We start from the raw sequence: 27,399 nt of genomic DNA, 5'->3' as shown, positions 1-27,399 counted from the left end.
TGAAGGCAGCAGAGGATCAAGTTGATAAAAAGCCGATGGCTAGTAGAGATCCTTGAGTAACAGAAGAGATATTGAATTTAACTCGTCGCCAATGTTATGTGTCGACAGAAGTGCCGACACAGTGTTATTTAGACGGGCCGAATAGGCACGCTATCAGCTCACCCAGAATATCGTGAAGTCTGAAACAGGATACTTCATAAATGCTATAAAGAAAAGAACGGAGCTTCTCGTATACTCAACTTTATTCTCCTGTGTGGTACATCTCTATGGTGAATACAAGTAAGACTCTCTCCAGATATGGTTAACTGCGCCTTGCTAGGTCGTAGCTATGGACTTAGCTGAAGGCTATTCTAACTGTCTCTCGGCAAATGAGAGGAAGGCTTCGTACGTCTAGTCGCTAGCAATGTCGTCCGTACAACTGGGGCGAGTGCTAGTCCGCCTTTTTAGACCTGCCATGTGGTGGCGCTAGGTCTGCAAGTACTGATGGCGGCGACACGCGGGTCCGACATGTACTAATGGACCGCGGCCGATTTAAGCTACCACCTAGCAAGTGTGGTGTCTGGCGGTGACACCACAGAATTTAATTGATGAAAGGAGAAAATACAAAAATGCAGTAAGTGAAGCAGGCAAAAAGGAATACAAATGTCTCAAAATGAGATCGACAGGAAGTGCAAAATGTCTAAGCAGGGATGGCTAGAGGACAAATGTAAGGATGTAGAGGCTTATCTCACGAGTGGTAAGATAGATACTGCCTACAGGAAAATTAAAGAGACCTTTGGAGAAAAGAGAACCACTTGTATCAATATCAAGATCTCAGATGGAAAACCAGTCCTAAGCAAAGAATGGAAAGCAGAAATGTGGAGGGAGTATGTAGAGGGTCTATACAAGAGAGATGTACTTGAGGGCAGTATAATGGAACTGGAAGAGGACGTAGATGAAGATGGGATGGGGGTACGATTCCACGTGATAAATTTGACAGAGCACTGAAAGACGTAAGTCGAAACAAGGCCCCAGGAGTAGACGACATGCCGCTAGAACTACTGGTAGCCTTGGGAGAGCCAGCCATGACAAAACTCTTCCATCTAGTGAGCAAGATATATGAATCAGGGAAAATACCCTGAGACTTCAAGAAGAATATGATAATTCAAATTCCAAAGAAAGCAGTTGTTGACGGATGTGAAAATTACCGAACTATCAGGTTAATAAGTCACGGTTGCAAAATACTAACACTAATTCGTTACAGAAGAATAGAAAAAATGATAGAAGCCGACCTCGGGGAAGATCAGTTTGGATTCCGGAGAAATGCAGGAATACGCGAGGCAGTACTGACGTTACGATTTCTGCTAGAGGACAGGTTAAGGAAAGAAGTTTGTAGCATTGGTAGACTTAGAGAAAGAATTTGAGAGTGTTGACTAGAATATTCTCTTTCAAATTCTAAAGGTGGCAGGGTGAAGTATAGGTAGCGAAAGGCCATTTACAATTTATACAGAAACCAGATGGCAGGTAGGAGAGACGAGGGACACGAAAGGGAAATAGTGGTTGAAAAGGGAGCGATGATAGTTCGGAACTGTAGATACAGAATTCTGTTGTAGTGTGTGATTGCACTGACGTCAGAAACTTATTCATTTGCAAAAGCAATCGACGGTTGCATTAGTACTTTCAATCAGAAACTCGTATTCGCCGTGGGTTATCTACAAAGTATGCAGGGAGCTACATAATCCAATATCAGAGTGTGTGTCTGGTCTTTAGTGAAGAGAATATGTGCATAATGATAGAGGAAAGTGTAATACTTGATTGTGCTTTGAAGATCAGTGACCAAACCACAATAGAAAGTAATTGTAGTAGGAGTATTGCATTCGTATCGCACAGTTCCCTTTCTCTCACAAAGCTTGCGTCACCCTGCCATACTATAGTTACAAGAATTTGGCGACCACTGTGTTGTGGTAGTTTGCAGATGGTGGACTCATGTTTGGAACAATTGGACATCAAACTGCCCTCCAGATGTAAATGCGCAGGTTTCCGTGGTAAATATCAATTTCAGTATAATATCTTTAGGAATCAGGCCGCATGATTCTAAAAAATTAGAATACCTGTAAAAGTGCCATTCTCGGTTGCGTGATTACCATTTGGAGAAAAGTGGTGAACGTCTTGAGCATTTCATATCGTGTAAATATTTAGGGACCACACTAAGCAGCGGCATTATGGAAGGTGAATGGAAGACTTGGATGTCGTCTGGGAAATAGCAGCGCATCTGTACAGGAGATCGCAAACGAAGCACTGGTGCGACCAATTCTGGAGTTTTGCGCCAGTGTTTAAAGCACTTATCAAGGGGGCATGACAGCATATATCGAACGAATCCAGAGAGCATTACTGCAACAGATCTGTATAGCCCATACAAAAGGGTGACACCAACTTCTGGGGAGCGTACAGGGCATATAGGAATCATTTTTCCCTCGCTCGATGTGCGAAAGGGTTAGAAAACCGATAACATATCCTCTACCATACACGGTAAGTGGCGTGCAGAGTGAATATATAGATGTAGTAAGAGAGGGGGCGAATGAAATGCGTAGCACCCTGGAGCTAAACATCTGTTCGCTTTATAGAACATATAATGTTATACAGGCAGATGACGTAATGCGGAGAACGATGTTACTGAGCTTCGAATATTCTACCGGCTGATGTGGCGTAGTGATTTGCACTTTAGACTTATTCTCGCCCCCACGTCCACCGATCTATCTTATAAGAGTATGGTCCTATGGAAAGAAGATGGTCGATTTGCTACGTATTTCTTGTGCCAGCCGTCTCCAGTAACATCATCGACGGCGAGACTAAGCCTCCATAGTTTTCTAATTAACAAAGAACGCCATAAAATGTAATGCAGACGAAATAGCTTCGAACAGAACACGATATCACACAGAGAATGAGAAAGCAGACTTCCGACACCAGTAAATTATTCTCTTTGTACACATAAGTGATCAAAGCACCAGTGTGCTTATACATAGCGATCAGTAGTTTAGCAATCATCTTGGAGGTAAATACTGGGAAAAAGAAGGGAAAAAATTGCCATTTGCTAGTAGGATTAGCGCACTAAGGGATCCGTACAAACTTAATTATGTACGAGGGTCATTCCAAAAGAAATGCACACTTTTTTTTTAATCCATCTTTTATTCTACATGTTTGAGATTTTGCAGTGTGTAGATACATCCTTTAGGAACAACATTTTCATTTCTCCACATAATTTCCATCCCTCTCAACTGCCTTACGCCATCTTGGAACCAGCGCCTGTATACTCGCACAATAAAATTCTGGACCAACTTGATGGAGCCACTGTATGGCAGCGTGCACAAGGGAGTCATCATCTTCAAACCTTGTTCCACGAAGAGAGTCTTTCACTTTCCCAAAGAGATAATAGTCACTTTTCCAGCAGGTGAGGTTTTGAATTTTTTTTTCTTGGGTGAATTTGCATGATGCCACTCCATTGATTGCCTCTTCGTCTCTGGTGAAAAATGATGGAGCCATGTTTCATCACTTGTCACAATTCTTCCAAGAAATTCATATCCATCATTCTCGTACTGTTCCATAAGTTCGATGCATACCGTTTTTCTTGTTTCTTTGTGAGCCACTGTCAACATCCTGAGAACCCACCTGGCACAAATCTTTTTTAACGGCAACAGTGTCAGTATTCTGCAAACACTTCCTTCCCCTATCCCAACGTAGCGTGACAATTTGTTCACTGTGATGCGTCTGTCAGCAGCCACCAATTCGTTAACTCTAGTCAACACATTGTCTAGAGTGTGTGCAGTACGAGGCCTGCCGCTGCGAGGACAGTCCTCAATATTGCCGTGCCCACGTAACCTGCTTGCCCACCGACTAACTGTGCTGCGATCGACAGCAGCATCTTCAGCCACCTTTTTCAACGTCTTGTGGATGTTTCCCACTGTCTCGTTTTCACAGCACAGGAATTCTATGACAGCACGTTGCTTCTGACGAACGTCAAATATAGCAGCCATCTTGAGGACATGTTGTGACGGCACCATTTACAGGAACAGGTTGAACTAAAAAACTTCCAGGCAGATTAAAACGGTGTGCCGGACCGAGACGAACTCGGGACCTTGGCCTTTCGCGGGCAAGTGCTCTACCAACTGAGCTACCCAAGCACGACTCACGCCCCCTCCTCACAGCTTTACTTCTGTCAGTACCTCGTCTCCTACCTTCAAACTTTACAGAAGCTCTCCTGCGAACCAGGAGACGAGGTACTGGCAGAAGTAAAGCTGTGAGGACGGGGCGTGAGTCGTGCATGGGTAGCTCAGTTGGTAGAGCACTTGCCTGCGAAAGGCAAAGGTCCCGAGTTCGAGTCTCGGTCCAGCACACAGTTTTAATCTGCCAGGAAGTTTCATGTCAGCGCACACTCCGTTGCAGAGTGAAAATCTCATTCAGGTTGAACTAAGTTTGAAAGCAAGCGGGAAGGATGTATCTACACACTGTAAAACTTTCACACATGCAGAGTGAAAACTGTATTTTTACAAAAATATTGTGCATTTCTTTTGGAGTGACCCTCATATGTAGACAGTTCATGCATTCGGGGAATCAAAATCTCGACCATTTTTTAGTGTTATCTACATTGATACTGGCAAGATATCGGTCCCACGGATAGAATTTTTCGAGAATGTTTTAATTTCAATAATACAAATGTGACATAAAGTCATGCACGAGGCAGGCGACCATTATTATAACCAGCCGTTCTCCTTTCTGGCTGATTGTGTCGCACTGGTAAAGTCAAACATCAGGCAAGGAATGACTTCATTGCTCGTATGACGCGTTTTGAAATTTATTCATCGTCAGATATCTGGGAGCGATTACTGCACGTAGACTTCTCTGCAAATGTTTGTTTCATGTGTAACTTTAAACGCCATATTTACGTGCAGACTAGTTGCGAATGTTTGTTTCACATATTACTTGAAACGCCATATCTACGAGGTGCAGTAATCGATCTGGGATGTCTCATGATGGATGAATTCTGAAACGCGTCCTATGAGCAATAATGTCATTCCTTGCTTGATGTGCGATTTTACCGTTGCAACCCAGTCAGCGATCGTTTTATTTTCATTGGCAAATGACATATTTATTTCCTGTGTTTAACTACAACGTAACAATTTTAGGGTATTTTCCATTACTTATACTGTGGAACCCCGCTTCTTGCCAAATTTCAGGATTCTAGGCCAACGGTAAGTACCCTATAGGTTTTGATGCATGAGTTTGCAAGTATCAAAATAGTACATAAATGGCAATCTCCTTTTGATTGCATTGAATCAGAAGCTTCAATTTTTTACACTGCCAAGAGACGATAGATCTTAGTATGCGACATAAATTTCAGCTTTATACGTTTAGTCGTTCATGAGAAAAAGGGATCTTGACAGACGTGCAAAGACAATCTGATAACAAATACAATTTTCGGTTTTCATATGATGTAATTCCAGATTCACTGTTTTCGGATTTTTTTTCCCTTTGCTTGTATTATGAAACGTTGCTTCTTTCCAGATTTCGGGATTCTAGACCAGCGGGAAGTTGATGAGTGAATTTGTATCAGAATATGTAACGTGAATGGCTGTGTCTTTTCGTTGCATTGACTTAGAAGCTTACATTTATTACAAAGCTAAGAGGCTGTAGACGTCTACCCTTTCCTGAGAGAAAGGGGCCTTAAGGGGGGTTAGACATCAAACGGGCCGACTTGGAGCAGGAGACGCACCACAGGACATTTTAATTTCCACTGTCTATACTTTTACAAATAAATTCATAAAACTTTAACAGCATGACCAGGAAGGATTCAGGATTGATACTCATAGCAGTGGAAGCTTAAAAACGTAACAAAACACATTTTTTTACATGTGAAATTTCATCATTTTTTTCACCTACTACTAGCTGCATTTGTTGCTATAGGTACACTTTTCTTCCTAAGTAAGAGAGATTCTTCGATGACTCTTGCACAGCATATAAACCATAGTTACAAGTGTATGAAACTCTAGAAGTTATTTAATTTATGAAAAAAGTGAATGAACTGTTATATTTTAAACTTCATGTTTAGAAAAGACTCAAGTTTTATAGTTAATTATCTCAATTTTTTCCACAGTTTTTTAATAGATTTGGAAAATTCTAGAGTTTCATTCACTTGTAACTACTGTTTGTATGCTATGAAAAATTCATCGAAGAATCTCTCTTACTTTGGAAGAAAAGTGTACCGATAGCAACAAATGCAGCCAGTAATAAGTGAAAAAATGATGAAACTTCACATGTAAAAAAAAGGTATTTTGCTACGTTTTTGAACTTCCACTGCGATAAGTGTGAGTTCACAATCCTTCCTGGTGATGGTGACAAAGTTTTATGAATTTATTTGTAAAAGTATAGACAGTAGAAAATAAAATGTCCTGTGGTGACTCTCCTGCTCCAAGTCGGCCCGTTTGACGTCCTACCCACCTTACAAGACGAACGGGCAGACAGACAGACAAACGGACGGACAAAGCCGTCCTGTAAGGATTCAATTTTTACAGATTGATGCACGGAACCTTAAAAACGCCAAACAGTTTAGCTGCGCAATTGCAGTGTAAAACATAAAACAAGTTAAGTTACAATAGTTAATTTCAGGGCTTGCTGCAGAAGTAAGGATGTTTGTGTGTGTGGGAGGGGCATGGGGATAGGGGAGGGGCGCTTGTCCGCTTGGTTCGGCGATTACCGTCTGGAGAGAGCTAAATGGGCGAACGAAATCTGAGCGTGCTGGAACTAGGGATCTCAGTCAGATGTTTTTGCGCAATCAAATCCGTGCAGAGGACGTCCCGGGCGTCGGGGCTAATGAAATAAATAGCGCGGCCTGCTGGCTGCCGGCGGCACGTATTTACATGCAAATCAGCCAGAGCCGGCGCCAAGGAGCTGGCGCGGGCGCGGGCGCATTCCCATCGGCGGCCTCGGCGAGTGCTGTTGGGACAGCATTCCTCTCCCCGGCTGGTTAGTCTCCAGTTGGGACCGCAGCCGGTTTGGGAGGTCGACGCATCGCCGCTCCGTCCGGCGAAACTCTAGAGACAGATTACAAAAGCCAGGCATAGCGAAAGCTCGCTTGTGGATAGATTATTAGACGATTTCGCAGGTACTCTCCGTCAGTGCCAAGGCGGTAGGCAACAACCCTCACTCCCGTCTCAAGTTCAAGGAAAAAGCTTTGAGGTTTGCCGATGGCAATGAGATTTCTTCAGAGATGGCTGATAGCTTGAAAAGAGGTTATAGCAGGCTCGTCCAAACTGTGCCCCTGGGGCGCTAGCGCCCGCGATCGCCCGCGGCCAGCGCCCCGGGCGGATTCGTATGTTGCTGCAGTGGCCGAGCAGTGCCGCTTAGCTGGCCGTGCGGACCGCCCGAACGCCAGCCGATAGATATATTTGTTCGCCCGCTTTCCCTTCGGGCAGAGGACGTCTCACAAGTGCTTTAACTAGAACTGATTGACCTACAGTGCCATATCCGCCTGAAGGACCGCTTTCTTATGTGTAAAACTTTGGATGACTTTTACAGCTGTCTTCCTCGAGAGAAATATCCTCTTTTGCACAAGCACGCGGCCAAAGTTCTCTCAATGTTTGGTTCCACGTATATTTGTGAGCGCTTTTTCTCTCTTTTAAAGCTTGCTAAAACTAAGAACCGTTCATTCCTTGGCGATAAAAATTTGACCAATTCTTTGAGGTTAGCAGTCTCACGGAATATTGTACCAAGCCTAGACAAAATCGTTTCCTCGAAAAAGAAAAACGTGTAAAATGTTAATTTTCTTCTTTAACAATGTTGACTGTAAGAATAAAAGAGCTTTATAACCTTAATTCTATTTTAATAAGTTTTCAAACTTTGTCAGTTAACATTATTATGTACAAAACAGCGAACTAAGGATCCGATTTCTAAACTCTGAAAAGGGACACAAAAAATTGTAGCACGAAGTATAACAAAAAATACTTGTAACTACTAACACTAAGAATGAGACTCTATATTCCTTACATAAAATTAATTCTAAAATAGAATATTTTGTTTACGTTAGTCTGACCGCGGGACAGTCCAGCGCAGAGCAGTGCTGTGCGGTCTCACTCGCTCTGCATCTCTCTCTCTCTCTCTCTCTCTCTCTCTCTCTCCTATGGCGACACTAGCGACACACGATCGCGGCCGGGCGCTGAACTCTGAACTACACTGTCTTGCGCCCTCGGGGCGCGGGCGCGCCCGCCGGGCGCAGTTCTTGGATGAGCCTGGGTTATAGGTTGGATATCAACAAAAGTAAACCACGGGTAATGGACTGTAGCCGGATTAAAGCAGACCATGCAGAGAGTTAGTTCAGAAAATGTGACAGAAAATGAATTTTGCCACTTGAGCAATACAATAACTTACGATAATTAAACTAGAAAGGGTAGACTGGCAATAGCAATGTGCAGATGTGGACGTTGATATGGTCTTATTTCTGATATCTTATTGTGATGACTGTATGGAGATCGTTTTCTAAGCTACACATTTTCTAGCTTGTACAGTGTACGTATAGGCGCCTTGTCACGGTCTCACAGCTAGGACAAGCAACAAAGCCGCTGACCTAGTAGAACACCATTGTGTGCAGATGTGATCGGGCTTGGTCCCTTACACACTGCTGCACTTACATATTCCTAGAACTGCTGTTACACAGTCGTGGTAATTTCGTCGGGGGTCACTTTCTTTGAAGTGGTCCTAGCAAACTGAATAGATACTATGTAAGACAGCCTCACTACGAGAAGTGTTTAGGCATGTCTGAGCATACTTTAGCTAATGAAAGAAGACAGTATCGAATACTACATGGCTATATTCACAACTTGTGCGGCCGAAAATTACTGTTGCTCCTATACTGTCTGCTATCCACCTACATTCATCACTTTGCGATAACGTAATTAAATGTTGGAGCACAGCAGTCAGTCGTCCTTTTCTTGCAGGTTTTATTCTGCAAATCTAGATTTCGCCTAGTGCCTAGCTATTATGAATGCTAAAAAATGCACATCGCGTTATCAGAAAAGATACCAGGGAGAAATCGAATATGGCTGTTGATTTACTTACAACAAAACGTAAGTTGTCGACTTTGATATCTAATGTGAGGTTGCTGCATAAGTGCGAGAAGGGCAGGTTCCTCGACCTCCTAGAAGAGCTGAAGATCTTTTGTCAACACAACAATATCAACTGCAGTCTGATTAATGATCGGGCCACTATGAATAATTTGCAGTTTTGGGAATTGTTCGGGAACTTCTTGCTAGGGAAAAGTGAAGGGTGTGACCCAGGGGGAACGAAGTAGCTCCTGCCGTCTTACCAATATGTAGCAGCCATTTACTCAGTACTGTATGAGTACGATGGTTATAACACTGAACCTACAGAACTTTCTCCATGTTACGTTAGTGTATCTGCGTGTACATTGTTAGTAACAGCAGTTCAGTATATTGGTTCTATAATTAAAATCTGTTTGAAGTGACACAGGGTCTAGTACTCTCTACATCTGTAATGGAATGGCAAGTCATACCAGATATCCATCTAGCTGACATTTGGCGCCATCAGTGAACTATTTATTAATCACGATGATTAAATAAACAGAAAAATAGTTCAAAAGATAAGAACCTTTAAATTAACTCACTTCTAAAGTTACAGCATATAGTATGTGCCTCCTTGTGTTTTATAAACAATAAAAAAGTTTTACCAATCTGACTTTACATATGTGTTTTAAAGAATAACAAAACAATTTACTAACAAGGAGTGAAGCAACTGACTCACAAGGAGTGAAAGTGGATTTTTTTATATTTTCTTTGTTTACTGCTGAATATGGAAATAAGTCGGACAGCAACGCAAATAACTGTACTTGTATTTTATTTTGTATTATTCCTAAGCATATTTGAGGTTTTTACTAGAGACCATAACCATAATTGCTTTCCTTTGAGTGTTACATATTACGTAGTTCATATAGAGGGTGCCATACAGCCAATCGATGTGTTCTCCACAAAGCCTACCTTCATTATACAGTAGTCTTGAAAGACTGTGACAGAATTCCGAACAACAGAAGACTGACGGATTAGAACATGCATTGATACTTTGAAGTAGTGGTATATAATCTAATGTAGAAGCCATATAGGTTACGCCACGATGATATTATCGCCTGACTTTGTATGTTTTAACATTGATAGTGGCTAGGCACTAGCCGAAATCTATCACAGTCGCGGAGTCCACTCATGTTCCTAATGGAAGGTAACCATATAGTAATTAAATGTATGAACAAAACAGGTGATATTTAACTTGTAGTGCGGTACACTTCTATTTCACAGCCCTTTGACTGCTAATTGGAAAATATGTTATAAAAAGGTTAGGTTATTTATGTTTTCAGATAAACAAAACAGATTGGGTAAAATCTGAACCCAGCTCAGTGATTAGCACAGGCGACGTTTCCAGTTGTTTCATTGTGTACATTCGCGTTCGCTTCCGTATCTGAAGTGTCAGGTCAGAAGTTGGCTTGTGAAGCAGTATACGAACTCCCAGCCCTCTCCCTCAAAAGAGAAGCAGCATCACAGTTGATTCCGTTTGCTTCACCGCTATCAAGTTGCACGCAAGCGGAGGTCTAATCACGTTCACTAATCACTTACTGTCCTGCTATCGAATTTACCACAGTTTATTTTACTTCACCAGCATTTACCGTTCTTTTTAAACGTGTTGTTCGCAGTTTCTTTTGTCGAGGTTCTGCATAATGAAGATCTTATTCTGTGTCGATGCTTTGCATCTATGTTGATGTTCTGGTTACTATGTAGATTTCTAGTTTCATCAGTGCTAGTCGCGTTGGGCCTCTTCTTGACTTGAAGGCACACCTTTTTAATAGTTTCCATAGTTGAGATTTATCGTTAAAGTGGACACATATAGTAATGGCCATTGAAAACGCACATCCATTACCCAGCCGGAACTGAAACCGGGGGCCCGCGCTTTGTGAAGCAGAAGCGCCACTTCGACGCCAGATAGACCGGCTTCTTGTATGTACTATCAGTCAGTCGACAACGGGACAGTTCATTGGCATCTAATACAGCAGTGCCTTTGGATCACTCTGTCTTAAGAATGATGAGCCAAAACATTGGGGCTCACTACACCTGTTGACCTTGCGTATATGTTATACGGTAAGGGCAGTGTATAAGCGGAGCAGAGACGAATCGGGGAACCATTCTAGTGACGACATAGTCCGTAGATGGGGAAATCCATTGATGTAAGCGACTTTGACTAAGGGCAGATTGTTACGGCTCGGTGCTGGAAACGAGCATCTCAGAAACGGTGAGACTGGACGGCTGTTCGCGTGTTGCTGTCGTGAGCATATATGGAAAGTGGTTGAAGGACGGTGCAGCGACCGAAGTGGCCGTGCGGTTAAAGGCGCTGCAGTCTGGAACCGCAAGACCGCTACGGTCGCAGGTTCGAATCCTGCCTCGGGCATGGATGTTTGTGATGTCCTTAGGTTAGTTAGGTTTAACTAGTTCTAAGTTCTAGGGGACTAATGACCTCAGCAGTTGAGTCCCATAGTGCTCCGAGCCATTTTGAACGGTGCAGCTACGGGTAAGCGACAGGATATTGGACGTCCACGCCTGTTGACAGAACTCGGAGGTGGGAGGCTTTCCCACTGTATAATGCAGGAGAGGTGGCGTGCTGTTGCAGATCTAGCGACAATGCGGGTGCAGGCACAAGTGATTCGGATACGTCGTTCGGCGTATATTGTTCAGCATGGGGTTCCTCAGCAGGAGACGTACGTAGTCCCGTATTGATCCAACAAAATCGTCAATTTTGAGTGTAAATGGCACTGGATTGTCGAGATTGGACCGTGGATGGAAGGGAACCTGTCGCCTGGTCGAATGAAGTACGTTGCTAATTATATTAGGCTGGTGTGAATACCGGGATACGCACTTATCCACGCAACGGCTGCTCGAAACATATCCCTCGCCTCGGGCACAGCCTAGTGGTGGCAGTATTATGCTATGGGGGACATTCGCCTTAGCTTCCAGGGTCCCTGTGGCAGTAACCTAAGACGCCTCGACAACTGTGGACTTGGTGAACATTACGGCAGATCATATGCAGCCCTTCATACTTGATGTCTTAACCGACGGCGACGGCAACTTTCGGTAGGATAACAGTTCCCTGTCATAGTCAAAATCGTGCGCGTAGTGAATTGACATTGGTATATTGGTCACGAAATGTGTCTGGTATGAGCCCATGGATACATCTGGGAAGCTGTCGGGTGCATCTCCGCACCAATAAATCATAGACCCGTAGTAAACGGAAGTGGCGTCAACTGTGGCTCGACATTTAGTGCCAAAACTTCTGGAAACCTAGCAAGGACTTGTCGAAGCTTTTCACCGCTGAATCGTTGCTGCTTTCGAGAAGTGGACGATTACGCTATAAAGCGGGCGGTCATGTTGTTTTGACTCATCAGTGTATTTCTGTATACAGTATTTTGTATTATAATGTAAGCTAGAATTCTCCCCTGAAGCTGTTATCGTCATCTTGAAATCCGAACTGTGTTATAATCATAGATTTGTTGAGGATTAATTCCATTGATCTTTCGGCTTATTTGTACATAATTTTCCGTGCTAACTATTAGCAATAATTCTACTCTTGAGATAATTTATGAAGCCAACGCAGATTATCACTTTTATATTAAGTACAAAAATGAAGTCATCATTTGCGTATTACGTTCAGCTGTAATTGAATTGTTGAACACATTACATAGTGCTGTTCCTACATTTAGTGAGAAACATTCGTAAGTGTGTGTGTGTGTGTGTGAGAGAGAGAGAGAGAGAGAGAGAGAGAGAGAGAGAGAGAGAGCGGCGGGCGTGAAGCGAAGCGCCCATCCATCCATCCATGGTTTCCTAGACTGCTTAAAGGGAGGGTTCCCATAAGAATGACATGGTCAGTTTCCTTCTCTCTCTATGTCCATCTTCTCAGAGATGGTTACGGGACTCGGCTCTTCGATACAGAATGTCAAATCAAACACCTTTCAGCCGTCTGGTTTCAAAACTTATTTTATTTGGTTACCAGTTTCGGCGGTTTGCTACGCTATGTTCAAGCCCCTGACCGACGAGTATTTTATTTGGCTACCAGTGTCGGCGATTTGCTACGCTGTCTTCAAGCCCCTGACCGACGAGTAGGAAGATTTTACCTCGGTTCTGGTGAATATCAGTATTCGAATGCTGGCCCCTGTTTTGACCAGCACCGAGATGAAATCTTCCTATACGTCGTTCAGGGGCTTGGAGATAGCGTAGTAAATCGCCGAGGAAGATGTTTGATTCGACATCCAGTTTCCTTCTCCGTCTTCGCGCACTGCAAGTTTGTTCTTCCTCTCCAGTGACCCCCGTCATGAACGGGACGGTAAACCTTACGCTTCCTTTCTGCCCTTCTTCATTGTATTTTTTTTCGTCTTTGGCGGTTAATAGATGCAGAGGACATCAGTGTTGCCAAGGAATGATATGGAAATGGCATTATTCTAAGGACTGAACCTGATGAGATTTGCGGAAACCGTGGAAGTAAGTTGTCTAGCGGCAATGTCAGTTAATAGCAATATTTCGAGCTTTCAGAAGCATGAAGTAGACAAATTTAACCAGTCGACACCGATGGAACCTCTAGAAGATTTAACTGACGGGATGTTTTACTTGCAAGGGGTGGACGGGGATCAGAAAATATCATTTCCTCGTTGCTGATTGTGCCACTGGGCATTCTCGCTTATTTCTCATTGTGATGGGGCGCATAATATAGTTCTGTTTATTCCAATGCGGTGCTCTCTGTAGATGCAGTTACTGTAAACGTTAGATTTCATTCAGGGCGTAATATGCTACAATCTGATATACTTAAAAAAATGTCTGTCTGCTGTCTTTTCAATAGTGTTTTCATCTCATCTTTCTACATTTCGAAGAACAGCTCCATTATCAGGTTCTGAATTGTTGTCGAGGTACCTCCATTTCGGCGGCAACAAGCCAGAAACGAGTATCTACGAATGTTTCTAATTTCTGTTGTATGTGACTTCACAATGAAGCACTTTCCTCATGTTTAACTCTTGTATGCTGCAGAAATCAGCAGAATTCAAAGATATGCGTTCTGGGCTGTTGCCATTGCAATTCAGTCCTCCGATAACTGATGCTGAGGTTGTGCTTCGAAAAACGCTATGTAAAAGACATTGATGTGCTTTGTTATTTCGTTTTCCATTGATTTTGCCGTCTCGGATTGCAGAAAGTAGCCCCTGTGCCTAAGATGACACTTTATATTGTATCCTGAGGCTACAATTTTCACACAACTCAGCATCGTCAGATGTGGACAGGGCTCCCAGTTTCGGGATAACACTTTTTTCATAAATGTAAGGGTCGGAAGAGCACTATACGCTTGCGTTACTGTGTTAGTGTGACCTAATTTTCAAGAAACAGCTGGGCGTTTACGGATGCCGCCTGGTAGACTTTGTTATCAGGCGTCTTCCTCGTTCTCGGGCGCGTTAACTACGGCCATTAAATGTTTTCGGGGCGATAGCACAGGGACCAGTGGAAAAATTTACCTCATTGGAGGGCTGGCACCGAAGAAGAAGAGCCGCTACAAACGAGCCCCGCATTCGTAAACAGGAGCGAACTATAAAAACCCGCCGGCTGTTTTTGTGTCCCAGCCGCTCTCGTCTCGCCGCAGCTGCATCATTATTCTTCTCAGCCGCCTCACGCCTTTCACTTTCTGCTGCATACGATTTTCTAGCGCTTGAATATCATTTGATTTGAGTTTTGGCGACTGTATTCACAACAAAGTCTGCAGATGTAAGGAGCTGCGAAACTGTATCATTGTGCGATTCATAGTACAGGATATATGAAGCCGTAAAACTGGGATGCATGAAAAACTAGTTTTTGCTTAAAATGTAGCGCAAGTGAGCCAAACTATATTCATCCAGTGTTTCACAATGAGAATACTTAGCGACTTCCAACAAACTTTAAGTATAATTCCAAACCTTTCCTAACCTTTTCTCGCTTACGTGCTTAAAGCCAAATATTTACCACATTAATTCGTACGTAATCAGATGTCTGAAGCAGTTTTATACATAAGATAAAGAATCGGCGGTTTTGCGGTTGCGTACTCTGTGCTCAAGCACAGAGTATTGAAAAAAGATTCATCCGATTTCATGTGACTGTATCTTCTGCATGAACTAAGATAGAAACGTGGTGTAAATCTTAACTTATGCAGGGGATTACAAGCTTTTAGTTACAAAAGAAGCTCCAATTTTACCTGCATCCACAAATAAACCATAATGTATTTTTTACAGTTGCGTCTAGGAGGAAAGCTTTCATTTACCTTTCGTAAATGTTCAGTGTCACCTCCACGGAAAACACGCCAAGCAAGCAGACGACAATCATACTTGTCCAGTAACTTTGCGAGGATATTGGCAGTTAATGGGCTTCAGTGCAGTTGCTATGCTACGTCGCAACGCTTGCAAAATTTTTGGACAGGGAGGCACGTAAACAGTGTATGAAATTCCCGTGAGAACTGGCGATCTTGGAGGCTCGTAGTGGAATACGAGCTGTACGAGCCTTGCGGCCGATGCATCGTTGAGGCAGCTCACATTTAACAGGAAATAATTTTACATTCTGGTGCCACAGCGGGGCTGCTCCCTCCTCTTGGGGTACCACAATACATGAAATGTATAGGAGGTTCTCGTTCGAGTGTCTCATGAATAAACGTGGTTCATGTGGGAACCTGAAGTGATTTTACGAAACTCAACCTGCTCAGCGAAGTACATAACTTAAAACATAACCACATTTGTACAGTTTGATTCCATGGCTGTACGTTAAATGCTTAATGCAACTGATACACATTATAACCAGTCACTATTCGTATTATTTTCTATGACTGCACGTTTTAGATGATCACTTCCGTATATTACAAATGGTTCAAATGGCTCTGAGCACTATGGCACTTAACATCTATGGTCATCAGTCCCCTAGAACTTAGAACTACTTAAACCTAACTAACCTAAGGACAGCACACAACACCCAGCCATCACGAGGCAGAGAAAATCCCTGACCCCGCCGGGAATCGAACCCGGGAACCCGGGCGTGAGAAGCGAGAACGCCTACCGCACGACCACGAGATGCGGGCCCGTATATTACATCGTTGCATTTTAGTTACGACTGGTGTAAGGAACAAACCATCATTAATAACTTTGAAAATATTTGACTTGATCCGATGAATAACTGAGAACAATTTTTAAGTTTATGTGCCTGACCATCTTACTGACATTTTTGATCATGCTGTTTATAGTCAGTTTTTGTTTGGCTGATTCTTACGGAACTCGCTTAAGAAATATTTTAAATGAAACTAATTTCATTGCTTATCTGTGACTATGTTCCGCAAGTCACGTTACGTTGCGGTAGGTACTTCAGGTCCTGCTTCCCCCCCCCCCCCCCCCTCCTCGCAATATATTTTCCCTATTAGACTTGCGTATGCAACAGACAAAGAACGGCTCCCGGTGGGCCTCCAGATGAGCTAGAATTACTGTGATTTTATCGTCTTGCTTGTAGCCGAAGATATAGGGTGACCATTACTGAACTATATTAAGTAAGATCGTCATAACTTCTGAACGGCCGGCCGGAGTAGCCGAGCGGTTAAAGGCGCGACAGTCTGCTACCGCACGACCGCTACGGTCGCATGTTCGAATCCTGCCTCGGGCATGGATGTGTGTGATGTCCTTAGGTTAGTTAGGTTTAAGTAGTTCTAAGTTCTAGGGGACTTATGACCACAACAGTTGAGTCCCATAGTGCTGAGAGCCATTTGAACCATTGTTTGAACGTCTGAACGTTTTACGTTAGGACTTCCAAACTGCACTGTTGGCCGCGGGGCATGATGGGAATTAGTATGGGCATACATGGTTTGGTTTAGCGACGAAGCCCACTTTCATTTGGATGGGTTCGTCAGTAAGCAAAATTGGCGCATTTGGGGGAATGAGAACCCGCATTTCGCGATCGAGAATCTCTTCACCCTGTGTGGTGCGCAGCGTCCAGTCACGGAATAATCTTGATGGTACGGTGACTACTGAACGGTACATGAAGGTTTTGGAAGATGATTTCATTCCCGTTATCCAAAGTGACTCTGACTTCGACAAGATGTGGTTAATGTAAACCGAGCTTGACCGCTTCGAAGCAGGAGTGTCCTTGATGTCCTGGGGGAGCACTTAGCGGACCGGATTCTTGCTCTGAGGTACCCAGAGGCCACTGGCGTGGACCTCGATTGATCGCCATATTCTCCGGATCTGAAAACTTGCGACTCCTTTCTGTGCGGCTGTATTAAAGAAAAAATGTGTACAGTAATAACCCCAAAACCATTGCTGAGCTGAAAACAGCCATTCAGTAGGTCATCGACAGCATCGATGTTCCGACACTTGAGCGGGTCATGTAGAATTTCGCTATTCTCCTGTGCCACATCGGCACCAGTGATGGCAGCCATATCGAACATGTCATAACCTAAATCCGAATATCTGTAGTGCCGTTTACATGTTGAATCAAGTGTGTGCACGCCTTAGTTTAACTAATTTACTTTTTTTTCATATAGTTCAATAATTGTCACCCTGTATCGGCTCTATAACTCATACCTAGGGAGGGGGAGGTGATGTCGATACTTGTGTGGTTTGGATGCCGTGAGAAAGGGTTATAATATAGAATAAAAACTAATCTCGTATTATTTTATCACCAATCTACTTTGGTTGTTGTTTGTTGTCTACGGTAAAATATATTAAAAATAAGTTGGTTCAAAAATTATTTTTGGCTTGTGCAGTATTGTCAGTGGCACGTGATAATGTGAAGATTGGCGACGGTACCTTCGATACTGAGGCTCAAATGGTCCACAAACCGGAAATTTAATTTTTGTAAAATGAAATTTAGCTGTGAACTAAGAATGTAATGCAGTTTTCCGGGTGTGTGGAGGGAGTTTGTGGCTGTCTTTGGTGACGATGGTAATACTGCTTCAGTGATTCTGTGCTTGATGTACTTCATAGTTTGATTCTGTAGATCTGTTGCCTTGTATGCAGAGTTATTATTGTGTTGCTCTCTCCTGTGTATCTAAATGAGTGTCTAGTAGTCAGTACCAGTAATGCATTTCCTTAGGGTAATAGGAGGAGTTTTAAAAAAACTGTTTCCCAGCAGACAGGTCTCTGAACACAGTGTAAAAATATTTCAGCCACTTCATGCAAGATTTACTGGATGTACGCGTGATGTTTTTAGCCGAGAAACAGGAAAACATAAGCTTCAAGTCCCTAACGTTTGTAATAAGTGAAGCCCAAAATTATTTGAACAAACGACGTGTCCCATCAGAATCCGTGTTTTCAATTAATGTTTCATCGGGTTTTAATTCTTTAATATCTGAACAATATTAATTTAACTACAAAATCTAAAATATCTGAAACGAATATGTTAGAACAATTTCGGCTAGTTTTTTGAAAATTTCGGCATTTTTTATCTGACCACTGCCAACATAATTAAAACAGGCGGTAATAACATATTGCACCGGTGTTTTCATTAATCTTAGTTTCAAAATAGTACTCACGTTAGGCAGTCCTATGAAGGAATTTCTAACGAAGTTCTCCTTCTGGAGGAGAAAGAGTGAGGACATTAAAGCTTTTGCCTGATGCTGTTTAAGTCGCCAAGTCTGTGTTCCTGCGTAGCAGAATACTTTGCTTATAAGCCTGGTCGTGACTATCCATGGGATCTTCGCCCTTTGAGGCCGTTCCTGTGCGTGTAGCCCCACGTAATCCTGTTTAGGAATCCGTATAAATTTATAATTCCTTCCTCGGGGATTAACTTTGTCTTTCTTCGAGTTCCAGCTTTCCCAAGGAATCGACGTGCTTTCAGTAAAGTCAGCAGTTCCCATGTAGTATTTATAGACTCAATGAATTATACGTCTCAGGGATCTTGAGTGGTACTTGGGCAACTTGTATCTCCCGTTTAATTCGTGTCCGCGCTTGCCACGGTACATGTTTACTGCTGAAGATTTAATGAAAACTGTTTCTTTTTCGATAACTTGCTATTGGGTCCCCGAATTGCAGCATCCTATCATTGTCATTTGTTCACGTCGGATTGTAGGAATTCAATAATCTATTTGGACATACGAAGACATACGCAGTACATAGGCCGTGCAGTCTAACACGAATACATCATTGTTGGAAGGAAAATGGCTAAAGACAATATGTCACCTTAAGTTGCGTCGCTTATGTTTGATAACGTCATTAAATTGAAGTACGCGGGTAAGTGCCAGAACACATATCTCAAAATCCTATATTTTGTCTGCCATTTACCGCTTGTTTTGCCTTTGTAAACGCGTTTTTAGTGTGGAAAACCCCATGTGGCACCATGATTCTGAGTCCAAGTAGAAATATAGATCCTCCTGTAATTGGCTGCGTCCGTCAGGTTGAAGTTCAGAGGAAGACGAGAGAATACGTCCTCCAACAGGACCACGTCTAGTAGAAAACTTCGATGCTCAAACCAACTCTCTGGTTGAGGGCAGGTTAACTTACGTGTTTAAAGGCAATGCGAGCTAGACTAAGCCCGTAAGGCTCTGTGGCACCATTGGAACAAAAGGGACTGAAGTATTCGACAGGTAGGAGGAAACGTAGAGTGACTTTGATAACTGCAAAAAAATGGCTCTGAGCACTATGGGACTCAACTGCTGTGGTCATAAGTCCCCTAGAACCTAGAACTACTTAAACCTAACTAACCTAAGGACAGCACACAACACCCAGCCATCACGAGGCAGAGAAAATCCCTGACCCCGCCGGGAATCGAACCCGGGAACTCGGGCGTGGGAAGCGAGAACGCTACCGCACGACCACGAGATGCGGGCTGATAACTGCAATCTGGCCAGGAGGCGCGTTTGGAATGCTTAACGGCAAAGCTGCTGTTCCCAGAAAGCCGTCCGAAATGCCTTCACAAAAGAAGACGAAGTAAATATTCCAGAATTCGAATCAAGAACAGCTGCCAACATGAGTAACGTCGAAGTAAATATCCTCGAAGTAGTGAAACAACTTAAATCACTTAATAAAAGCAAGTCTTCTGGTCCAGGCTGTATACCAGTTAGGTTCCTTTCAGACTATGCTGATGCATTAGCTCCATACTTGACAATCATATACAATCGTTCGCTCGACGAAAGATCCGTACCCAAAGATTGGAAAGTTGCGCAGGTCACACCAATATTCAATAAAGGTAGTAGGAGTAATCCACTTAATTACAGGAATATATCATTAACGTCGATAAGCAGCAGGATTCTGGAACATATATTGAGTTCGAACATTATGAATTACCTCGAAGAAATGGCCTATTGACACACAGTACTGCAATATGCGTTTAGAAAACATCGTTCTTGTGAAACACAACTAGCTCTCTATTCACGTGAAGTGTTGAGTGCTATTGACAAGGGATCCCAGATCGATTCCGTATTTCTGGATTTCCAGAAGGCTTTTGACACGTTTCTACACAAGCGACTTAAAGTGAAATTGCGTGCATATGGAATATCGTCTCAGTTATGTGACTGGATTTGTGACTTCCTGTCAGAGAGGTCACAGTTCGTAGTAATTGACGGAAAGTCATCGAGTAAAACAGAAGTGATTTCTGGCGTTCCCCAAGGTAGTGTTATAGGCCCTTTGTTGTTCCTTATCTATATAAACGATTTGGTGAATTCTGGCGTTGCCCAAGGTAATGTTAAAGGCCCTTTGCTGTTCCTTATCTATATAAACGATTTGGGAGACAATCTGAACAGCCGTGTTAGGTTGTTTGCGGATGACGCTGTTGTTTATCGACTAATAAAGTCATCAGAAGATCAAAACAAATTGCTAAACGATAATAAAAGGTGCGAAAATTGGCAGTTGACCATAAATAACGAAAAGTGTGTGGTCATCCACATGAGTGCTAAAAGGAACTCGGTAAACTTCGGTTACACGATAAATCAGTCTAACCTAAAAGCCGTAAATTCAACTAAATACCTAGGTATTACAACTACGAACAACTTAAATTGGAAGGAACAGATAGAAAATGTTGTGGGGAAGGCTAACCAAAGACTGCGTTTTATTAGCAGGACACTTAGAAAATGTAGCAGACCTGCTAAAGAGACTGCCTACACTACGCTTGTCCGTCCTCTTTTAGAATACTGCTGCGCCGTGTGGGATCCTTACCAGATAGGACTGACGGAGTACATCGAAAAAGTGCAAAGAAAGGCAGCACGTTTTGTATTATCGCGAAATATGGGAGAGAGTGTCACAGAAATGATACGGGATTTGGGCTGGACATCATTAAAAGAAAGGCGTTTTTCGTTGCGACGGAATCTTCTCACGAAATTCCAATTACCAACTTTCTCCTCCGAATGTGAAAATATTTTGTTGGCACCGACTTACATAGGACGGAACGATCACCACGATAAAATAAGGGAAACCAGAGCTCGTACGGAAAGATATAGGTGTTCATTCTTTCCGAGCGCTATACGAGATTGGAATAATAGAGAATTGTGAAGGTGGTTCAAAAAATGGTGCAAATGGCTCTGAGCACTATGGGACTTAACATCTATGGTCATCAGTCCCCTAGAACTTAGAACTACTTAAACCTAACTAACCTAAGGACATCACACATATCCACGCCCGAGGCAGGATTCGAACCTGCGACCGTATCGGTCACGCGGTTCCAGACTGAAGCGCCTAAACCGCACGGCCACACCGGCCGGCGAAGGTGGTTCGATGAACCCTCTGCCAGGCACTTAAATGTGATTTGCAGTGTATCCAAGTAGATGTAGATGTAGATACGAAATCCAAGCCCGATTCCTGATTCTGGCACAGTTTCTCAGTTTTCACTTCAGTTACGTGTTTGCTTACTTTATTGTGTAGCTTTTTCCATACTTACGGCTATTTTTTGCTTGTAATTTTTCTGAATTTACAAATTATCATTTGCACCACGATTGCTTCACAAATTAAAGTATTATCTCAGTAGTATCGGCAGCGGGGTTACGACTGAGGTAATGAGCCCCAGAGAACATATACAAGCCAGCCGCTCCTAACATGGAAAACTCATCTGTTGCAGCTGTTTCTCTGGCTGGAATGCAGTCGCTGAAAATTTTCTCGTACCATCACATACATTGTATTGAAAAATAGCCTCTCCGTCGTGGTTTCCTTGTTAGAATTAATTTCAGGTTCACAGTGGAGAAAATTCTACTGCATTCTCTACCGTTGCGATTGACACGTCTTCCGCAGTCTTAGCCGTTTTTCCTCTTCCATATTATGCCGAAGTTTGGGACACGTGGGTAGTTCATACTGTATTTGGGGTGAGTGGTCCGTTCCCTTGGCTCCACACAAACTCGGCAAGTTTGGAGGGTAGGAACGTGGCACTTGGCACAGAAGAGAGGCCACAGTAATCCGACGGAACCCGCCTCGATGGCTCTCCGAAGCTCGCCGGCCGAGCCGCCAACAAGCGGCGCGCCGGCTTTGGAAATGCGCTAATAAAGCGGTGTACCGGATAATCCCGCGGTCGGGCACTCGACTCTCACGCGCGGAGCCGGCGGTTATGACGCCGTAACGAGTTTACAGCCAGTCCTACTCCCAACTCCCGCCGTCTTGTTTGCTCTGCAAACTGCGGCCGCTGCTGCTGGGATGAAGAGTTCACAGTTTGTGCCCATCCTGCCGCCGGCGCCGCCATTGTAGCCCAGATTTGCCGCTACGCCTAGCCTGGGCTGTCTGCTTCTCTTCCCCCAACCCTCTCCGACGTGCTTCAACTTTCGGCCTGGCCTAGAAGTTCTGGCGGGAAGGGATATCCCTTTTGAACGCGAATAGAGTTTGGTCGCTGTTGTACGTTCTACCTGGTGACATGAAACCTTAAGTACTGTGCTTTATAGAACGAAACCAGTAACTTGTGATTCCTTAAAGAATCGAAGCCCCGCGTATAAAACAGCTGCAAACTCTTGATAGCTTTACATATGAGGTGATGTCATAAATATTTGACTTAAGCATGCAAGCAAGAAAAAGATGGGAAAGAAACGGCTTGAAATTATGTCCTAAAGTCGCTAAGTGCTCTCATGATCAAATACTGGATGAATATATCCCGGTTGATCGGCGCGCCATGTGTAAAGCTGCCTCAAGACAAGCAGTTTTCTAACAGCCTTTGTTAAACTTAGTAGTAAAGGAGTTCACAACACACACACACACACACACACACACACACACACACACAGGGGAGGGGGAGTGACAAAGAGACTAAGCCGAGTTCCAGTTTGCCTCAAGAATGGTATGAAAACAAGAGAATACACCGGGCTACGAGGGCTATTTGGAAACTAAGGACCGATCGGCAGCGAAACAGAGATCACAGTGAAAATCAAAACTGTTTTATTTGCAACAGCTACACCTTCCATTTACTTCTCTACATAGTCGCCGCTCCGACTTAAGACGTCTGCTGTAGCTTAATACCAACTTTCCAATACCCTCGTCGTAGAAGGCAGTCTCCGGTGCTTTCCTACAAATTCCTACGCTGGACTGCAGCCCGATGTCTGTGAAAAAGTGTTGTCTTTTTAGCCAACGGTTCGTCTGAACAGGGATGAAAACTAGGGTCGTGTGGCTGAGACTGTCGTGAAGAAGAAAATGCATGACAGTTACATTATGTGGGGCTGCATGAAATCAGGCGAAATCTCCTGGAAGACCACCATACTTGGCGGGATACACTATTTTCTGGGCATCTTTTCGCGCTCACTGTGGTCATCTGTGCAAAGCGACAAGTGAACACAGGGTCTAGACACAGCCAACGTAAACAATGTGCTTTTTGAAGTGAAAAGGTGTAACATGCGAGTGGAATTCCTTAAAAATAGTTTTAGTTCGTGCGTTTCCACAACAGAGGAGCATTCATATGGCGACGGATACTTTGAAAACTGGTGTAAGTAATCGCGGAATGCAGTCATATTACGTTTGCAGGTAGAATAATTTGTTAACTCGCCAGCGAAACTCATTTAGTTGCAGATAGCCAGCTACCTGTTTACAGTAATGTAAATAAGGTCTTACAGAACCCTGCAGTGCAGCCTCATCTCAAAAACGATTTGTTCAGCGTCACTCCTGCTGTTGTATCAATATTCTTGTCATCCTGTATCGCATCTAAAATACAGCGTACACCTTTCCGTCGTAACGCCTGTGCCGGCTGAAGTGGCCGAGCGGTTCTAGGCGCTACAGTCTGGAACCGCGCGACTGCTACGGTCGCAGGTTCTAATCCTGCCTCGGGCATGGATGTGTGTGATGTCCTAGGTTAGTTAGGTTTAAGTAGTTCTAAGTTCTAGGGGACTGATGGCCAAAGAAGTTAAGTCCGATAGTGCTCAGAGCCATTTGAACCATTTCGTAACTCCTGTGTATGCTATAGTACATGTTGAAGCACGTGGTGTTAATGTGAAATCAGTTTGTTCATTGACCATGTGTAAACTTCATGATTAGTAGTTCCCTTAAACAGGTTATTGAAACCTATCTGTAACTGGCCGTCGTGATGTGAACCCCGATCTACGTGTGATAAGGTGAAAGCTTTCGATCTGCTAAATAAATTTACGTAGCACGTGAATTACCTGTTATTACTCGAAGATTCTTAGCTCAAACGCTGTAGTCATAGCTGTAGAGCATCCAGAATACCCCTGCTAACGATTCATTTTAAGTCTCCAGATTACTGCTGTTAACCCATCAATAGTCATGTTTTGACGTATGTATCAACTATGCAAATTTTGCTACATTTTTGAAATTCTTGCTCTTAAAGTTTATGATATGCAATAATTTCATTATGTGCACATTAGTTTTACTCATTATTTCCCGCACGACACTGAGAGAGCTTTACACTGTTGTGAGTTCGTAATTCCGTTATTTGTACAGCTAGTTAATTCTTGTTAGAGATTTGAAGTGTATTTTAAGACCTAGGAAAGAGCATGTTGTGTCGAACATGGAAAAAGAAAATGGTGATTGCAGTTGAATATACAGTCGACATCAAGGTCAAGAAGGTCAGAACACTATCTCGCATTGGAAAGTATGGTCTAGGAAACAACTAAAATGACTGAGAGAAAACACGGACAAACATGGACGTGCAGGACACCACAGGACTTCGAGCTCTCTCTCAAACATACGAATTTTGACAGCTTCTGATCATACATAGGTCAGTCAATAAATTAGTGATGATGTGAAAGTTATCTGCTTTCTCTTTTATTGGTCCATATATTTTCGATGCCGTTTTTGAAATTTTCAGTATAGTCAGTACCATAACGAACGTTAACGTTTTTTTACCGATAACTCTCTCATCATCGTAGATGTTATTAGTACAGTTATGGCATTACTGAAGTTATCGTTTCCTTGTTACAGGTGAGTACAGCAATGGATGGAGAACCAAAGTGCGACAAGACAACACTGTAAGTACTTTTATGCAACCTAAGCTAACACATGACAACTGTCCAAGAGGCACTTGAGTTTTCGCGAGTGAGGAAAGTAAGCCACGCGTAGCTGGGTTGAACCTTTGAACCTCACACGTCGTCTCACGTTTCAATGGTAAAATGGTAGTTCGTGTAATTAAAGTACTGAGAAAAGGAGGGTTACGTTGTGCAGAATCATTTTAAAATTGTAACTTTTCCGCACAACGTACGGAACTTAAGTCGCTTCATAAGATCTTCAGAGATAACATACGAGGGCTGTTCGGAAAGTAAGAAAAGATCGGTCGCGAAATGGAAACCACTATGAAAATCCGTTGAAGCTTTGCACAGATGCGTACAGTGAGCGCCGAAAGATGCCCAGAAAATAGTGTATCCCGCCAAGTATGGTGGCCTTCCAGGAGATTTCGCCTGATTTCATGCAGCCCCCCATAATGAAATTTTCATGCATTTCCTTCTTCATGACTGTTCTCAGCCACACGACCCTAGTTTTCATCCCAGTTGGTTGGTTGGTTGGTTGGTTGGTTTGGGGAGGGGAGACCAGACAGCGTGGTCATCGGTCTCATCGGATTAGGGAAGGAAGTCGGCCGTGCCCTTTCAGAGGAACCATCCCGGCATTTGCCTGGAGTGATTTAGGGAAATCACGGAAAACCTAAATCAGGATGGCCGGACGCGGGATTGAACCGTCGTCCTTCCGAATGCGAGTCCAGTGTCTAATTCATCCCAGTTCAGACGAACCGTTGTCTAAAAAGACAACATTTTGGCACAGACATCGGGCTGCAGTCCAGCGTAGGAAATTGTAGGCAAGCACCAGAGACTGTCTTCTATGATGAGGGTATTGGAAAGTTAGTATTAAGCTACAGCAGATGTCTTAAGTCGGAGCGGCGACTATGTAGAGAAGTAAATGGAAGGTGTAACTGTTGCAAATAAAGCAGGTAATTTTCTGTGCCGTTACGTGATTTTAACATGGGGGAAAAGCAGACCTGTACTGCCGCAACCAATGTTCTTGAGCTGAATAACTAGAAAATGCGGGCCTGTTTTTCGACATGTTCGCAGTCAAATCATGAGAGTTACATGACTAGTTTTTTTTCTGCTTTCGGATACTGTGTTAAGAAACATGCATAATTTGAATAAAAGCAGTTCGGTCGATAAATAAGTTTGGAGCTTTGATCGTGGAACAAAATACTAACCACTCAGCGCACTAATAGTTGTCAAAAGCTTGCGGCAAAATTGCGCTATACATACTGTATTGGGTAACTTAAGGGTTTCATCCTGCACAGAGCGTATGTGTAAATTTATTATCACAGTTTACAATTGACTTCGGGCTAGGGGATTAGTCACTGGAATAAATTACAACCGCCAAGCATGTATCCGGAGGGATTTAAAGAGAGAAGCGAAATCATAAATGTGGCCATGAGATAATTTCGTACGTACAGAGAGCGAAACAGTGCATGGACTGTAGATTTTCTTGCACATTTTGTACGAATGGACATGGACGGGGGCGCAGTGATGATTCTGATACAGTAAGGAGGTTCTTCAAAAGATTGTGTGTGTGTGTGTGTGTGTGTGTGTGTGTGTGTGTGTGTGTGTGTGTGTATGTATCTTTACTCTTTTCCACCATTCGTTTTGGCCAACTAGGGACCATGCGAAAATTTCAATTTCTTCTCATTTTCTCTTTATCCTCCAGTATTCGTTAGCATTTTCCCTAGTCTCTTTTTTCGTTCTCCAGAGGATCCCTACTGCCTCTGCCTTGGAGTACTTGTAAATTTAACACTTTCTATCTCAAAATCTGTCTGTCTGTCGTTTCTTCTCTTTTCTGTCGTATTAGTCCTAAATACTTTTTAACTTCTGGAATCCAGCTTGTCGTTAATTTATTTTCCAGAGATACTTCGAGATCTGTTTCTTTTTTTTCCAACCTGTTACCACTTATCTTGTATATTTACATACATAATT

The 27,399-nt window shown here is 43.1% G+C and overlaps 1 protein-coding gene across 1 annotated transcript in view; it reads left to right on the top strand.

The window, feature by feature from the left end:
* LOC126090865 (headcase protein-like) overlaps positions 1–27,399 on the top strand; it is a 746,517-nt gene that overhangs the window by 353,258 nt on the left and 365,860 nt on the right. The gene's annotated exons all lie outside the window — the stretch shown is intronic.

This window comes from Schistocerca cancellata, chromosome 1, assembly GCF_023864275.1.
Source record: "Schistocerca cancellata isolate TAMUIC-IGC-003103 chromosome 1, iqSchCanc2.1, whole genome shotgun sequence".
NCBI classification, from domain to species: Eukaryota; Metazoa; Arthropoda; class Insecta; order Orthoptera; family Acrididae; genus Schistocerca; species Schistocerca cancellata.
This window is presented reverse-complemented; position numbering and strand designations above follow the sequence as displayed.